At 43.9% G+C, this 15,200-nt stretch overlaps 1 protein-coding gene and 1 long non-coding RNA gene across 4 annotated transcripts in view; one reads left to right on the top strand and one right to left on the bottom strand.

Moving 5' to 3' along the window:
• LOC118534811 (PALM2-AKAP2 fusion protein) overlaps window positions 1-15,200 on the bottom strand; it is a 132,947-nt gene that overhangs the window by 106,667 nt on the left and 11,080 nt on the right. The window lies entirely within an intron of this gene.
• Window positions 118-13,836, top strand: LOC144380053 (uncharacterized). The gene is made up of 3 exons (XR_013443793.1): window positions 118-435; window positions 12,463-12,573; window positions 12,993-13,836. It is a non-coding gene; the product is annotated as an uncharacterized LOC144380053 (long non-coding RNA).

The raw sequence follows: 15,200 nt of genomic DNA, 5'->3' as shown, positions 1-15,200 counted from the left end.
TCGGCCGCCGGAGCCCGCCCCCTCCCCGCCCCTCCCCGCGCCCGGCGCCCGCGGGCCGCCCCTCCGCTTCCACGTGCCCTCCCCATCCACCCACACCTCTCTGTGGCTTCGGTGGAATCCAAGCCCAAACCGAGAAACCACGAAATGAGTGAATGGATAGATTGGAGGGATGGAGAGATGGATGAATAGAGGGACCGGGCCAGTGAAGCCCTGTTATTTCCTAACTGGGGCGAGGGCTCTGTGTCTGGGGATGAGGACCTGTGTCAGTGTACGGGTGGGCGTGTCGGCGTGTGCACATGCGGACGTGTGTTGGTGTACACATACGTGTGTATGGGTAGGTGGAACCGTGTGGGTGCCTGTGCGCGCTTGCAACGCCAGGAGCTGCGAGGAGGGAGCGATCCTCCATTTCTTACCCAGCACCACGACGGGCCCCGGGTAAGTACCACCGCTGGCAGCGGCTAGGAAGTGCGTCTTGGTGACAGGGATGGGGTCTCCCTGTGTTTGGGGCCTCCCCCGATATGGCCGAGAGGCCGAGGTGTGGACAGGGCTGTTTCTGGCTCTCCGGCTAGCCAGAGCCGTCACACTGCCCTCCCCGTTGTGGCAGCCGGCCGCCTGGTGTCCAAGCGCGTGTTAACAAAGCCAGCGGTGGGGAAGGAGGCAGCTGATACACAAGGTGCGGCTCCCTTGGGCCGGTGGCCGGCCATCCCTCACTCTGGAGCGGTCTGAAATTTCAGTCTGTAATCCCCTCCCCCACCATGAATATTTAACTAATGTTAATGACCCTTTGGAAAGGGACTGTCTCAAAATCCTCAGAGGACACACACAGAAAACACCCCACACTGAAAGGAGCATGTTTAAAAAGCAAGCGCTTATCTTCCTCTGCTCGACCTCTGCAGAGGAAAATAATATAAAGCCAGGTTTCTTGAATTCAACTTTCCACTAGCAATGATGGGGGTTTTCGTTTTCCTATTTATTCTCCCTCCAGCTTTGCAAGTCAGAGCCCCATTGCTCTCGTTTGAGTTTCCATTCTAGGTAGGCCTGCTTCTTTCTGAACCCCTGGCCAAGGTCCTGGGGTCCTCTCCGGAGAGTCAATTCTGCATGCCAAACTCAGCAGGAAAGACAGCTGCCAGTCCCGTTCTTCTTTACTAATCCACAAAGGTCCTTGATCTCCCATACAAAGAAATGGTATCATCGGGAAGTGCTCAGCAAGCCTGTCCACACTAATGACACGTTTACAATTTAGCACCCTCCGGAGAAAAGGCATCTTTCCTGTCTTGCTTGAGCTTTATTCACACCTTTACTGGAGGGAGGGGCCAAGTCCACAATGGAGCTGTCTGTTGTCCTCCTCAGGGTTCCTGAATGTCAATAGGCTTCTTTTTCTTGCCACTTAGGAATTGTTTCAGCAGCCTTCGGGTAGGTCTCCACTCTTGATTTCAATAGAATTTACTGATCCATGGTCAGAAATTATAGAGCTTCATCCTCGATCAATTCCTGTTCTTTCTCTTCCCTTCCTTTTCCTTCCATCCATCCTTTCTTCCGTCCCTCCTTCCCTCCCTCCCTTCATTCTTTTTTTCCTTCCTTCCTTTGTTCCTCCTTTCTTCCTCTGTCCCTTCCTCCCTCCCTTCCTTCTTTCCCTCCCTCTTTCCTTCCTTCCTTGTAGCTCCTCCTGTCACTGACTTAAGGAGTTAAATATCTGGGTGCCCTACATCATGATCTATTTTTAACATTTTAGTAACACATGAAAAACTCACATTGAAATGAGTGTGTTTGGGTAGAGTTATTTATTTATATGGACCACAGACTCTCCAAGGAAAGATTCTAAAGTTAGAGCAGAGGTAAGGTTTTATAAACAGTATTATGGCAGGTGCATCATGACTCTTTCTTCTTATGTTTCTAAATTAGAATAAATGTAAAGTTTATCAATCAAATTTGTTTCATTATTAAAGTGTACAGCAATTCACACCGGCTGAATTACATCTTTCCTAAAGCAATGTCGATGTTAATATTAATTTTTTTAAAGATTTATTTATTTGAGAGCGAGAGAGCGAGTGCACAGGGTGGAGGGGCAGAGGGAGAGGGAGAGAGAATCTTAAGCAGACTCTATACTAAGCGCAGAGCCCAACGTGGGGCTCATCTCACAACACTGAGATCACAACCTGAGCTGAAACCAAGAGTCAGACGCTTAGCCAACTGTGCCACACAGGCGCCCCGATGTTAATATTAATTTTAATTTAATATTACTTTTAATACTGATTAATATTAATTTTTTGTTATATTAATTTTAAAGCTCGGGTGTATCTTACAGAAAACTACTGGGAATATTAATTTAGGAAAAGCGCATGTTCAATAGATATTAATTTACAAGAACATTTCCTTTTCTTCCATCTCATAAGATGTTAAGGAAGTAGCCATGATTAAACATTTTTTAATATAAAATGCTTGTACATGCCAAGTGCTCAGAAATATTTTTTTAATTTGTTCAGTGAAATCAAGGGTATGAACATCCACATGTGAAAGTAAAAACTGTTCTTAATTAGCATTTTCTCATTTATTTCCCCCTCCGTCAGTGGTTCTCAGTCAAGGGTGACTTGACCCCCCAGGGGACATGTTGAAAATGTCTGGAGACATTTTTGATTGTTTATAATGGGGGGTGCTACTGATACCTATTGGGTGAGGCCAGAGATATTGCTAAACAACACCCCAGCAACAAGATTTATCGTGTCCCAAATGTCAATACTGCCGAGGTTCAGAATCTGGCCCTGTACTCAAAGCCAATACTAAGGACCACAGACATCAGAACCACTACAGTTACCAAAAAGGCAGATTCCTGGGCCCCATCTTTACCTACTAACTCAGAACCTATGGGGGCAGGCTAGGAAAACTTTTTTAACAGCTGCTTGGTGAGCATAAGAACATGAAGGTATGAGAAATCCTAGAGATGGGAAAAGCGGGCTTTACCACCTAGTACATTCTTTTTTTGTTTGTTTGTTTGTTTTTTGAGAGAGAGAGAGCCCGTGGGAGGGGCAGAAGAAGGGGGAGAGAGAGAATCTTAAGGAGGCTCCATGCGAGGGCAGATCCTGATGCACAACCCTGAGATCATAACCTGAGCAGAAATCAAGAGTTGGACTCTTAACCGACTGAGCCCCCCAGGTAGCCCATCACCCAGCACATTCTTATGGGTATATCACATCATATATCTCTTAACATGATAATGATTATTAGAGCTGAGAATATTTTATGAAAGAAGCACATTTAGTCTCCTAGATGCACTTTATTTTTTTTTTAAGATTTTATTTATTCAGGGGCGCCTGGGTGGCTCAGTCATTAAGCGTCTGCCTTCGGCTCAGGTCATGATCCCAGGGTCCTGGGATCGAGCCCCGCATCGGGCTCCCCGCTCCACAAGAAGCCTGCTTCTCCCTCTCCCACTCCCCCTGCTTGTGTTCCCTCTCTCACTGTGTCTCTCTCTGTCAAGTAAATAAAATCTTAAAAAAAAAAAAGATTTCACTTATTCATTTGTGAGAGAGAGAGAGAGAGAGAGCACAAGCATGGGGAGTGGCAGGCAGAGGGAGAAGCAGGCTCCCCACTGAGCAAGGAGCCCGATGCGAGACTCGATATCAGGACCCTGGGATCATGAACTGAGCTGAAGGCGGACACTTAACTGACTGAGCCACCCACATGTCATCTAGATGCACTTTAGAAGCACATTCAAAGCAAAGAAAGGGCTACTAATTCTGTGAAATAAAAAATCTACCTGGGATGTGTAAATGTTAAATGCTCCCAAAGGCCCTATATCATCTAGGACAAAAAACCTATGGAAATGTTGCTTAGCAGAAGAACTCAGGATTTCTTTTGTTATGTCAAAATGTACATTTCTGCTCATTTTGCATCTGCCATGCTGCCGACCCACTTTAAACTGTGCTCTGAGCAACAGTGGCCTCCAGTGAACCCAAGAAATACAATATACTTACTAAAGAAACATCAAAGGTAAAGGTTAGTTTCTGGGAAAGAAGTCAGCCTAGACACAGTTTGACAAAACCTCTTCTTTCTCTCTTCTCAAACTGAGCAAAATGAAATCCAAATCCAGCAAATACTGGTCTATCAGTAGCTACATGCCTCCAACCTTAGAGAAGAGTAGAAGTTGAAAAAAAGACTTGTGAGTGGCTCAGAGAGGTGATTTGCAAACCCAAAGGAGGGCCAAGACTGGCCCATTATAAAAGAGAATTTGCCACTTCCTCCTAGCAAGGAGAAACATCGAAAAGCATCAGCTGGATGTAATCCTCGTATGTTAAATGTGTCCCCCCTGAAAATAAAGGTTTGCTAAGAAAAAAGAGGAGGAGGAGGAGGTGGGGGGACGGGAGGGCAAAGGAAACAAAACCAACACCAAAAAGGCTGGCCCCCATCAAACCAATAGCCCTAGATCTTAGGGCTTTCCCACCAAGCAACAGGTAAAGTCACTGGAAATTTAGGAACAATCCCAATCCCAAGGCCATTTCCATGGGACCAGATGTACCACTGAAAATCTAAGAGAAGAAAAAAACAGGGGGAAGTATGTGCCACATATATAACAATGAGTTACTATCTCTAATATGTGAAGAGTTCTTACAAATCAATAAGAAAATTGAAGAAAATCACTAAATACCCAATAGGAAAAAAAATAACCTAGTAGTTTATAGATGAATAAGTATAACTGGCCATGGAACTTAAGAAAATATGCTCAAACTCTTCATAATTAAAGAAATGCAAGCGAAAATATTGGGACAATATATTTTGCCTATGAAATTGGTAAATACATAAAAACACAAATTTTACTTATTTTTGGTGAGGGAGTGATGAAAATTAAGTGATTGTTATATTCCGTTGATGGGAATATACATTGACATTAATAAATTGGTAAATTCAGAAGACAATTTGGGGCTATCTCTTGAGATAAAAAGTGTTGATACACTGCTCAAGGGCAATTCACTTTGGGAATTCAGAAGTTTATAAAATCTATGGAGTCAGATGAAAGATTGGGGTGGTGGGGAGAAGTCAGTGAATGAGAAATTCCTGATCACCGATAAGGCCCAAAGAAAGAGAATATTTAACATACACTTTTCGAGTCATTTGCTGTGCTGTGTTGTGATATAAGTACTTCTGGTAACCTGTAAACCTCTTAAAACAGCATTTGTTTGGAGAACCGAAGGCAAGGGGCTTGTATGAGGCTTGGTACAGGGTGGATATCAGGCAAGATGGATGCGAAATGAAGAAGTCAGACAAAATAAGAAATCAGAACAAGAAGTGACCAGAAGAACTATCCCCCCCCACACACCCCCTGCCACTTGAGTTCATCACTTGAGTTAAAAGCCCATAAAAATAGTGGGGTGGGCACTGGACATCTTCCACTTTGTCAGTAGGAGTTCAAATAATTTTACTTTAAGTATAAAAGGAAAGATTTATCCCTGCTGGCTGCACGACTTGGGATAGCCAACCAACTAACTCCTGGGATTCACACGGGTCATTTGCTTGCTTTCTAAATCAAACAGTGGTTTTACCTTATTCATTTGGATGGTTTGTATGTTTATGGATTTCCAACTTAAGACATTTCTCCACTGATCCTGGATTCTTATCTAAAGACAAAAAGGGGGGCGCCTGGGTGGCTCAGACGGTTGAGCGTCTGCCTTCGGCTCAGGTCATGATCCCAGGGTCCTGGGATCGAGTCCCGCATCGGGCTCCCTGCTCCTTGGGAGCCTGCTTCTCCCTCTGCTTATCTCTCTCTCTGTCTCTCATGAATAAATAAATAAACGCTTTAAAAACAAAAAATAAAATAAAATAAAAAATAAAGACAAAAAGGGCATCTCTAGATAATGTGGCTTTTTCATAGAAGGGATGACCCATCCATAGAACATTTTAACCATCAACTTTTTGACTGTCCAACACATAAGACTGACATGGGTCAGTTGATGGACTATTTGTTTGGACTTATAGTTGTATTTTATCAAATTAAAAACACCCTTCTCAAAGCCAACTCTTCTCTAAGGTCAGACCTGGTTGCTAAGTGGTAGTCAGCTCTAAAGACTGCAAATCAGTTTCCCAAGCTAGCTCACATCAAGAGTAGCTTGGTGGTGGGCGGGGGGGGGGGGGGGGGGGGGCGGGTTCCTGAGGCCCAGGAATCTATATTTGTTTAAGCTTTCCACATGATTCTGTTCCCAGCCTGCTTTGGGAGGCACTTGGGGTGGACGCAGTCCTTAGGCAGGAGGAGAGAGGCTCGTGGACACAGAGCTAGGGACCGTGTCATATGAAAACACTTGGCTCTTCGACCATGTTTACTACCATTCTTGGCCTCCTTAGCGATGCCTGCCTTTCCTTCCTTTCCTCTCCAGGATCTCTGGCTTCCTGTGCCCAGTAAGTTCCTTCCCTGCCTGTCCTACATTTATTTCCTTTTCCTGCCTCCTCACACTTGGCCTCTCCTTTACCAAACCTTCTAACAAGGAAATGGTGACCTGATTACATTCATCCCCGCTGTCTGAGACTCTTTTTTCCAAAAGACCTTGAAAAACACTCCAAATGAAACATTCCAAAACCCAAGCAACTTTTGCCCATCTCACTGTCTTTATTTTGTCCCACCTTGTAGCCGGGCTGTAACTTCTCTACATGGAAAAAGTGAGAGCGAATCATCCGGGATTGCCCAGTGTAATACACCATTAAATGGTAGCATAAAGAGAAAGTCATACAGTATTCCAAACTAAAATCTTCGATGAAAAGCAGCAACATGGGAAGCCCTGTGCTGGGAAAGGGGGAAGGAAAAACTCAACTGAGGGAGGGGAAATGCAGGGTGGGGAAGGAAGAGGGCACGGAGGACAGAGTCCCTTGGTAAGGGAAGCAAGAAGGCGCTAATGGCTACATGGGACAACTGTGGGTCCTACATCCTCAGTTCCAGAGGCCTCGAAGCTCATGTGCTAATGACAAGAATGTACTTATGTATTACTTTGGTATTTAACAACAATAAAGCCCTGTAAAGTGGAGGTTCTTTGTTTCTTGGTTGAGGATTTTATCCCATTTAACAACTGAATCATTTAAAAAATCTACTAGGGGCACCTGGCTGGCTTAGTAGGTAGAGCACCTCTTGGTCTCAGGGTGGTGAGTTCGAGCCCCATGTTGGGTATAGACATTACTTCAAAAAAATTTTATTAACCATTCCAGAGTGCGTGCCTTAATGGAGACAAAGCATGAACCGAGGCACTTTTTAAAGCATGGCATTGAAAACATAAAATATGCCCAATATTGAACTTGAACTGTACACGGTGTGTTCACAGGACACTGGGAAACAGTGCCCCCCAATGCCCAGGACAGTCTTCCCTGAGTAAACTCAGTGGATATGCTCTTCATTAATGATCAATTTTAAATGCAAAATTCCCTTTCTTTCCAGTGGTGTTCAATTCCTTTTGAATTTTAGGTAAGATGGAGAATTATTTTTCAGTTTTCATTTATTTTTTTAAAGATTTATTTATTTATTTGAGAGAGAGAGAGAGAGCATGAGCAGGAGGGGCAGAGGGAGAGGGAGAGAGAATCTCAAGCAGACTCTGTGCTGAGCGTGGAGCCTGACTCGGGGCTCAGTCCCACGACCCTGAGATCACAACCCGAGCTAAACCAAGAGTCAGATGCTTAACTGACTGAGCCACCCAGGCGCCCCTGTTTTTTATTTTTTTAAAAATGGGACTGTAACATTTTCCCAAGAATTCCCAAGTTTCCTTCCGAACTTTTAAGTACAGGTTGTTTGTTCATTTATGGAAAGAACCATAAGGCTTTTCAGTAATATTAGGGGTGGAGAAAGACTACATCTTGACATCTTAAATAATTCTTATTATTGCAAAGGTAGTTTTCCCAGTAGTTTCTGACCTAGTCATCAAATGTTTTAATATTGAGAACTATCCAGTGAGAACGTAGGCTTTTTCCTTCTACAACACAAAACACATTAAATTCCTTATCCTAGTGTTAAGATAAGTTCACCAAAGATGATGAACTACATTGCAAAGGCGTTTTAAGTTTATATGATGTACAGAGTAAGTTATTTACTTACCTAGCCAAAGTGTTAAGATCTTTTAAATATGGAGAATGCTAATCGCTGCTTCGACAGCATGTTTAAAGCTTCTGTTGGGATGGGACCATGGCCAGTGTAAAATCACTTTTGAAGCCACAACAGCTTATGATAAAGTCAACTAAATATGCAGAGCCACATTATCCACGCAGACTCTGCACCTCCTCAGGTCAACGGCTTCTCCACAGCTCCTCCTTACTTGCTTGCTCTCCTCCCTCCCTCTCTCCCTCCTTTCCTGCCTCCTGTCCTCCCCACCCCCCCCTTCCCTCTTTCCTTTTCTTTTTAGACCACTGCCTGGCTAATTTTAGGAGCAAGCACTGCATACTTAAATACCTTAAGAAGCCTGTTATTCTGACAGATAACAGAAATGGGTAAAGCAGCCAGGTATCCGAAACAGTCTGTGACTCCCGTGAGGGGCTCAGGCACTGAGGAGCCCGGGTGCTGGACTGATAAGTAATTTATAGCCTGGTTGAGATAAGATAGGCAGGCACCGAGACCAGGACAGCGTGTTTGGATAGAAGACTGTTGATGCTCCTGTTTTTTATTTTAAGCATTTTCTGTACTTGCTTGGGATGGGGGAGGGCATATCACAATGCCAGAGCCAGGAAACTAAGAGCTGGGGGGAAAAATGACTTGTCACCCAAGCCACGTCCCTCATTTGACAGTATAGCCAAGTGTCCATGAAATATAGAGTCTCTGGAGCGAGAAGCCTGGGATTGGATCCTGATCTGTCCCTTATTAGCTGTGTGAACTTGGGAAAGCCATCTCCCCGAATCCTCACATGTAAGAGGCAGATCAGAACTTCTACCATATATGGTTGTTGTAAGTATAATGAGATCATCCATGTAAAGCTGTAAGCTCAGGGCCGGCTACAAGGTCAGAACTCAGTGTTAGTTGTTATTAGCAAAGAAAATGAATCCTAGGTGGGGAACAGAACTTGCATAGAATCACCCAGCAAGACTGGGTCAAAGTCAGGACTCAAATGCCAAGCCTGCTCACTCTCAGTCCAGTGTGAAGTTCTTTGCTGTAAGTTTGCTTCCCTTGGTATTTTCATCATTTCTATAGCAAACAGTAAACAACAAGAACCCTTTCCACCTCACACTCTTCCCTTCATCCAGAAAGCCCTGCTCACCGGCCCCGGCCTGTCCACCTCCTCCCCTTCAAGGGCCTCTTCCTCAGCCTGCCCCCAAGGCTGTTATTCCCCAACCACAATCTTCTTCCCTCCATTCTCATCATCCCGACCTTCCCCTGGATAGAGACATTCTATTGAGTGCACCCTAGAATCCTACCTGCAGCTTTGAATCTTCCCTCAAGTGTCCGTCAAACCCACTTACTCCAGCCAAACTCTGTACGTGCCTCCCTGCCCCTCAGTTCCCCTGCATTTCCTGACTGAGGGTCCTGCTGTCCCCATGGCCACCTCTGCCCTCTTCCTCACCAAGGTCCAGCCACTGTGGTTTCTCCTACTGTCCCTACTGCCTCTGCATGGTCCAATCCTGCCTCCTTTCTCACCTGGACCATTCACTGGACTCTTAACAGGCATCTCTACCTTCGGCCTCTCCCCCATCTTGTCTACAGTGTACGCGGGTCCTAAACCACTCTCCAATGGTTCCTCTTGCCAAAATTAAAATTCCTTCTTATTCAATCATTCACCCATTTCACAGATATTAAGGTCCTGCCGTGTACAAAGCATCATTGCATGATGATATGGGGGGGACACACAGGCAGGGGCTTTCTCTCTCTCTGGGACCACCGAGCCTGGAGGGGGATGGGGGTTCTCCTTGCTATTTCCTCCAGACTACTGTCCTCCTTTCTCAGTAAACTCTCCTCCCTCACCACTTGAAGATTTCAGCACCTGTCACTCTGTCCACCACCATTCTGATCATAAATCATTACAATAAAATGCTCTTCTGACTGGTCCCCATTTGAGTAGGTTTCTAGGAAATTTCTTTTTAAACACAAAGGACCAACTCCCAAAAATAACCTTTAAAGCACATTGAATAAAATAGTTCTTAAACTTCTAGGTAAAAAAAAAATTGCACTTTTAAAACATCAAACAAACTAGACTTTCCTGTAAGACAAATTCCAAGAAGAATTTGGTTTTTTTTTTTTTTTTAAGATTTTATTTATTTATTTGACAGAGAGAGACACAGCGCGAGAGGGAACACAAGCAGCGGGGAGTGGGAGAGGGAGAAGCAGGCTTCCCATGGAGCAGGGAGCCCGATGCGGGGCTCGATCCCAGGACCCTGGGATCATGACCTGAGCCGAAGGCAGATGCTTAATGACTGAGCCACCCAGTTGCCCAAGAATTTGGTATTTCATATGAAAGGATCAACGACAGTCTGTGACTCCTGTGAGGGGCTCAGGCACTGAGGAGCCCAGGTGCTTGACTGCTACATTTCTGACATTTACCATGGGTGGATTCGGTTGGCCTTTCCTTTTCCCTCCTATTACCTGTGTCATTCTTCTCTCTTTCATTCCCTTAATCACAAACACCGTCTTTTTAGACACGTCACTTGCACAAAAAATGTGTGGCTTGAAAGTTACTGATTCCCTCCATGAGGAAAGCATACTTTTTGGTCTTTGCTCTGGATCTGAACTCCAGGTGAATGGCTGCTGTGAAGTTAACCAGCTCAACATTTCTGAGAAAAGGAAGAGCGCTCACCACGGGCAGGAAATCCGCAGGCAGGACCTTCCATGGATTACACACGGAAGTTACAGGAAGGTAACTTCCTGTGCCTCAGTTTCCCAGTCTTTAAAATTGGGACAATTACATAGTTATTTGTATCACGAACCTGTGGTGAGCGTTGGATGCTCACAAAGTCCATAGAACCTACCTTTTATTTATTTTTTTTAATTTTTTATTGTTATGTTAATCCCCATACATTACATCATTAGTTTTAGATATAGTGTTCCATGATTCATTGTTTGTGCATAACACCCAGTGCTCCATGCAGAATGTGCCCTCCTCAATACCCATCACCAGGTTAACCCATCCTCCCACCCCCCTCCCCTCTAGAACCCTCAGTTTGTTTTTCAGAGTCCATCGTCTCTCATGGTTCTTCTCCCCCTCCGATTTCCCCCCCTTCATTCTTCCCCTCCTGCTACATTCTTCTTCTTCTTTTTTTCTTTCTTAACATCTATTGCATTATTTGTTTCAGAGGTACAGATCTGAGATTCAACAGTCTTGCACAATTCACAGCGCTTACCAGAACACATACCCTCCCCAGTGTCCATCACCCAGTCACCCCATCCCTCCCACCCCACCCCCCACTCCAGCAACCCTCAGTTTGTTTCCTGAGATTAAGAATTCCTCATATCAGTGAGGTCATATGATACATGTCTTTCTCTGTTTGACTTATTTCGCTCAGCATAATACCCTCCAGTTCCATCCACGTCGTTGCAAATGGCAAGATCTCATTCCTTTTGATGGCTGCATAATATTCCATTGTATATATATACCACATCTTCTTTATCCATTCATCTGTTGATGGACATCTTGGCTCTTTCCACAGTTTGGCTATTGTGGACATTGCTGCTATAAACATCGGGGTGCACGTACCCTTTCGGGTCCCTACTTTTGTATCTTTGGGGTAAATACCCAGGAGTGCAATTGCTGGATCATATGGTAGCTCTATTTTCAACTTTTTGAGGAACCTCCATACTGTTTTCCAGAGTGGCTGCACCAGCTTGCATTCCCACCAACAGTGTAGGAGGGTTCCCCTTTCTCCGCATCCCCGCCAACATCTGTCATTTCCTGACTTGTTAATTTTAGCCATTCTGACTGGTGTGAGGTGGTATCTCATTGAGGTTTTGATTTGGATTTCCCTGATGCCGAGCGATATTGAACACTTTTTCATGTGTCTGTTGGCCGTTTGGATGTCTCATAGAACCTACCTTTTAGATTCTCAGCAGGTGTTAGCTACTTATGATTTATCTGTGCCTGTCTATGCTCCGTAATTTCTCGATGTTTGGTCCCAAGAACCAGAGTGGTCTTAGATCGGTTCAGCTCTTCACTAACTCCTTCTCCTAGAGGATCATAACTATTTTCCTGATGTTAAATTTTAATTAAAATATTTGGGGGCACCCGAGTAGCTCAGTTGATTTCAACTCAGGTCATGATCTCAGGGTCTTGAGACTGAGCCCTGCATCAGGCTCCACGCTCAGCTGGGAGTCGGCTTGAGATTCTCTCTCTCCCTCTCCCTCTGCCCCTCTCCCCTCCCTCTCTAATAAGTAAGTAAGCAAGTAAGTAAGTAAGTAAGTAAATAAATAAATAAATAAAATATTTTCCCAATTATAAAAGAAATGGGTCCTCATTGTATGGAAAGCACTAAACTGTGGGCTCTGGAATGTTACAGACTTCCGACTGAATCCGAACTCCACTCTTACAGATGCTGTGACCTTGGGAAAGTCACTTAACTCCTCAGAGCATGGATTTCTGCATCTGTAGCACCGGCGGGACCAGGAGGGTACCTGCCTCACACCTGCCTCACAATGTAGCTGTGAGTGTTAAATGAAATGACGCAGGTCAAGTAACATAGTGCCTGGCCCTAGTGCATGCTGGGAAAGAAGGGGAGGACAAATCAGGAAGGGAAGAAAGAAGCAAAGAAGGAAGGGAGAGAGGGAAGGAGGGAAGGAGGAAGGAAGGAGAGAGGGAGGGAGGGAGAGAGAGAGGGAAGAAGGAGAGAGGGAAAGGGAGGGAAGAAGGGTGAGAAGATAAGAGAAACAGGAAGGTGGGTCAACACTATCACAGGATAAGAAAAGCCTGATGAAGTCCACATGAAGGAAAAAGGTTTATTTTAATCAACTGTCAAATACAATGAAAAATGCTTAGAAACAGGATGCATTTTTTCTTTCAAAAAGAAAAAGATTCTCTGCCTCTTTTGCAATGCCATTTCTCTTTTTTTTTTTTTTTTTAAAGATTTTGTTTATTTATTTGAGAGAGAGAGCACATGAGAGGGGGGAGGGTCAGAGGGAGAAGCAGACTCCCTGCCGAGCAGGGAGCCCGACGCGGGACTCGATCCAGGGACTCCAGGATCATGACCTGAGCCGAAGGCAGCCGCTTAACCAACTGAGCCACCCAGGCGCCCCGCAATGCCATTTCTCTTAAGAGGGATTTTCCTTTGTCACTCATGGGATAAACTTAATATAAACTTGGAAATTTTTTTCATATTTGGGTTTTGTTCATACTTTCTTTGCAAGAACGAACATATTTAAAACACATCAAGAATAATAAAAATAATGGCTCTTAGTGGATGAATGTTTGTCTATTTCTCAACCTTCAATAAGCTTTGATAGTCAAAATTTCCAGAGGATTTAGTGACATTAATTTGAAAAATCACGCTTAACATTTGAATCTGTTTAAATATGGTACACCTCATATAAAAGCATGCAACACAACATTCGATAAATCAGTTTTTTACCTAAAAGCTAACAAATGCTGTGTAACAGAGAAGTGCAGGTATCTTAGGAAACACTAAATGAAGAAACTGCCCTAAGCTCAGGCATGGTGGGGATAGTGGTCTCCTAATAAATATTGCAGGACATCTATATGCTGAATTTCTCCAGATTCCACGGAAGGTCTATTTATTCACTGTGGGCCAAGCTTCCCTTATTTACTGAAGAGGCAGTTCTGTTTTATCATATTCATGAATCACCACAGTAGAAAGATAACGAAAATGTAATCAGAATATAGATAGGATGAGGACCCAAGGGCAAGTCTGAAAAACAACCAGATCTCAGGCATGAAATCTAATCTTATCCCACCAGGTAGACTCCAGCTTTGTATTGAAGAACAAATGCAAACAGAACTACATAAAAGCTCCCTTATTGATCAGGGGCTGTGAGAACCACTTTATACATTTGCATACAAGCCTTGTCATTCTGTTCTACCAAGCAAAGCAGTGTGACATAGTCATTAAGAGCAAGGGCGGCCTGGTTAGATCTGGGCTCTGAGACTCCTTGGCTGTGTCCTTGGACAAGTTACTTAGTCTCTCAGTACCTTTTCTTCCTCTGTAAATTATTCATAGTACCTCTCTCACAGGGTTGTGGTAAAAAGCAAATAATATAATCCCCTAAGCATCCAGGGCCCTGATCCATGAACGACACATGGAAAGTTCTCAATAAATTAGAATAAAGAAATATTCTTTAAGAAATATCACTATCAATATTATGCATATTATTCTCATTATTCATTTTTCTAAACTGAACTAGACTAGAAATTCATCATGTTAGAGATGAAAACTTAGTGGTCTATGAGCATTTGGAGAGCATGATGACCGATTCAAGATTCAATACCCTTCCCGCTTAGCCCAGTTCCCTTTGGGAGAGGGAGTGGGGATTCCTTTTCAGAAACAGACATAAGTGTGCTGAGCTAAAATAAATGTCATATCTCCATTGGCTCATTGCTGAAGAAGCAATTGTTGCAATAACAATAGGCTCAGGCTCGAGTTACATCAAAACAGCCTTGCTCTTGGGATGGAAGCCTGTTGGTATTTTGCCATCTGTTCTCCTAACCAATCAATCACCTTGTCTGAGCATGTTTTCTCTCTTTACATCCAACTTACACATATGTCATGATTTTCACTACATTAACCACAAGTTTGCACTCCAACAGAAGAAAGCAAGGAGGAAGGCCACTGGGGGATGGGTAGAAGAAAGAGATGGAAGGGAAGGCATTTGCTAATTTACCTAAAGGAACATTAGATGCTCACTTAAACAATCTTAAATACTTGTATAATGAAGCAAGATGTTTCTGCCTATGAATCTGACAGATATTCCTGAGAATGACACTCAGGATTTATGAGACCTCCGTGATGCCCAACTTGTTTCAGAAGGACAAGGCCTATTGTAAATGGCTACATGAATAATTTGTTTTTTAGGAATGACTTGGGACCGTTCTAAACGCTCCCAGATAGTCATGATAATTTATTAATAAATGAACTTGAGAGGCAAACCCCTGCTTAAGTGGGACCCGGATTGGCAGCTTTCCAAGAGCACCAAAGACCAGTGGCTTCTGCCAATGGGTTCTGCATTTGATTCCCTTACCTTAGTTCTATGGGAAGTCATAGACTTCGGTACTTGCCAATGAGCCCCTCATAAGAAGACAGGCTTATCTGCAAATGGGCTC

Source organism: Halichoerus grypus, chromosome 14 (assembly GCF_964656455.1).
Source record: "Halichoerus grypus chromosome 14, mHalGry1.hap1.1, whole genome shotgun sequence".
NCBI classification, from domain to species: Eukaryota; Metazoa; Chordata; class Mammalia; order Carnivora; family Phocidae; genus Halichoerus; species Halichoerus grypus.
This window is presented reverse-complemented; position numbering and strand designations above follow the sequence as displayed.